Source organism: Urocitellus parryii, unplaced genomic scaffold (assembly GCF_045843805.1).
Source record: "Urocitellus parryii isolate mUroPar1 unplaced genomic scaffold, mUroPar1.hap1 Scaffold_53, whole genome shotgun sequence".
Classification (NCBI taxonomy): Eukaryota; Metazoa; Chordata; class Mammalia; order Rodentia; family Sciuridae; genus Urocitellus; species Urocitellus parryii.
The window spans coordinates 1,718,181-1,721,085 of record NW_027554068.1 but is presented as its reverse complement, the minus strand read 5'-3'; the positions used below and the strand labels follow the sequence as shown (position 1 = coordinate 1,721,085).

The 2,905-nt window shown below is 57.6% G+C and overlaps 1 pseudogene; it reads left to right on the top strand.

Moving 5' to 3' along the window:
• The first annotated feature begins 202 nt into the window (after positions 1–202).
• LOC144252726 (protein spire homolog 1 pseudogene) lies at positions 203–2,171 on the top strand (annotated as a pseudogene).
• Positions 2,172–2,905: the final 734 nt, after the last annotated feature.

Here is a 2,905-nt window from a genome sequence, read left to right as displayed (position 1 = left end):
CGGGGACGATGCCGCGGAGCTGAGCGGACGCGGCAGCGGCGCGGCGCCCTCCACGGGGTGGCGCAGGCGGCTGGCTGCAAGGGCCCGGCCGAGCCCGCAGCCGCCGCGGGCCCGCCGGAGGCGCTGAGCCTGGAGGAGATCCTGCGGCTGTACCGGCAACCCATCAACGAGGAGCAGGCGTGGGCCGTGTGCTACCAGTGCTGCGGCCGCTGGTAAAATGGGAAATTCACGTTGTACAGAAACAGAGGTTATCCAGTCCTTGGGAATTATTATCTATAAAGCACTGGAAGGAGAATGAGGAACGGGAGCTAAGCCCTCCCCTGGAGCAGCTCATCGACCGGATGGCCAACACGGTGGAGGCCGATGGCAGCAAGGACGCGGGCTACGAGGCTGCAGACGAGGGCCTGGAGGAGGAGGAAGATGAGAAGAGGGCCCTCTCTGCCATGCGCTCCTACCGAGACGTCATGAAGCTGTGTGCTGCTCTTCTCCCAGCCGAGTCAGAGGCACCAAATCATTATGAGGCAGTGTGTCGCGCACTGTTCGCAGACACCATGGAGCTCCACACGTTCCTGACTAAAATCAAGAGTGCAAAGGAGAATCTTAAGAAGATTCAAGAAATGGAGAAGAGTGATGACTCCAGCACAGACCTAGATGAGCTGAAAAACGCTGACTGGGCCCGATTCTGGGTCCAGGTGATGAGGGATTTGCGAAATGGGGTAAAACTTAAGAAGGTCCAGGAGCGGCAGTACAACCCACTGCCCATCGAGTACCAGCTGCTGCCCATCGAGTACCAGCTGACCCCCTATGAGATGCTGATGGATGACATCCGGTGCAGAAGGTACACCCTGCGGAAAGTGATGGTGAATGGTGACATTCCTCCTCGGTTAAAGAAGAGCGCTCATGAGATCATCCTGGACTTCATCATGTCAAGACCTCCTTTAAACCCCGCTTCAGCCAGAAAACTGAAACCAACCCCACCACGGCCTCGGAGCCTGCATGAAAGAATATTAGAAGAAATTAAAGGAGAAAGAAAGCTGCGGCCTGTGTCCCCAGAGGAGATTAGACGGAGCCGATTGGATGTGACTACCCCAGAATCTCCAAAGAATGTTGGGGAGCCATCTATGCTGAATGGAGGCCTGACATCGCAGACAGAGATTGGGGGGACCCCTGCTGCCCAGCAAGCACCTGCACAGCGCAAGAAGCTCCTCAAGGCCCCCATGCTGGCCGAGCTGGACAGCTCTGATTCGGAGGAGGAGACTCTGCCCAGGTCGTCCAGCGACAGCAGCGCGTCTCCCTCCTTCCTCGAGAACCCAGCGCTGGAGGCCACGTGCGAGAGGAAGAAGCCCCAAGAGTTCCTGCCCATGTCGTCCACCCCTCAGCCCGAGCGGCGGCAGCCGCCCCAGCGCCAGCACTCCACCGAGAAGGAGACGCCCACCAATGTGAGGCAGTTCCTGCCCCTGACCCGGCAGAGCTCCCGCTCCCTGGAGGAGTTCTGCTTCCCCGTGGAATGCCTCGCTCTGACGGTGGAAGAGGTGATGCACATCCACCAGGTGCTGGTGAAGGCAGAGCTGGAGAAGTACCAGCAGTACAAGGACATCTACACTGCCCTGAAGAAAGGAAAGCTCTGCTTACGTTGCCGAACCCGGAGGTTTTCCTTCTTCACCTGGTCTTACACCTGCCAGTTCTGTAAGAGGCCCGTGTGCTCACAGTGCTGCAAAAAGATGCGGCTGCCCTCCAAGCCATACTCCACTCTACCCATCTTTTCTCTGGGACCTTCCACCTTACAAAGAGGGGACAGTACTACCAGGTCAGAAAAGCCCCCAGCAAGCCACCAGTGGCCACTGCGCAGCATCGCCAGGTTCTCCTCAAAGTCTCCCAAGGAGCTCATGGAGGATTGGAGCACCATGGAGGTGTGCGTGGACTGCAAGAAGTTCATCTCGGAAATCGTCAGCTCCAGCCTGCGCAGCCTGGTGCTGGCCAACAAAAGAGCCCGGTTAAAAAGGAAAACACAGTCCTTCTATGTGTCCTCTCCTGGCCCCTCGGAGTACTGTCCTTCAGAGAGGACTATCAGTGAGATCTGAGCCGTGCCTTCCACTGGCTTCAGTGTGCAGAGTTGGGGCAGCCATGTCCGAGGATGCTGACCAGGCCGCTCCTTTCCGTGGTTTGACTAAACAGGCTTAAGTTTGAAGTGGACCAGAATCCTGCTGCATCACCTTGTCCCACAGGCTCTACCCTGAGTTTCCTCGACTGGTAATAGGAAAGGCCAGCCACCTGCTCGTTGGCCCTGAGAGGACAGTACTCTGGAATTTGCTTTGTGTGTGTGGATGTGGTGGCTGGAACCTTGCTGAGTCCAGTTCCTTGCCGCCCCTCCAGTGATCCTGGCTGAGGCAGAAGCTGCTCCCGCAAGTAGTCAGTCCAACAGAGATGTCGATGGCAGCAGGGCTGTGCGCAGGAAGGCACGTTGGCAGTTCCACCTGACAGTGTGCCTGTCCAGGGTGCCTGGTGATGGCGGGCCAGGCTGTCCATCGTCTCAGCACAACACCTGAGGGACTTGCTGATGCCGACCAGCTGACTGAAATCGTCATTGTTCCAAGGTTCAGGTTTGTGCCGGCACTGTAGTGCAGAGCATCTGAGGGAGCGGGGCCTCGAGGTGGCCATGTTGTCTTGGTGCCTGCATCGGTGTTGCTGAGCCTGTGACAGGCCTCCTTCCCCATCACGAGGGTATTTCAGTTACTGGGTGTCATCATGAGGATCTGAGAATGACAGTTCTGTGGGAGTTTCAGGACAGAGGAAGGCTAAACTGTTCTCAAGCAGCTGAGGGTATTTGGTCAGCCCTAGAGTGGCTGGGACCACAGAGGGTGCCGGGAGGAGGAGCTGGGGCTCAGCATTTTCAGCTGCATTTTTC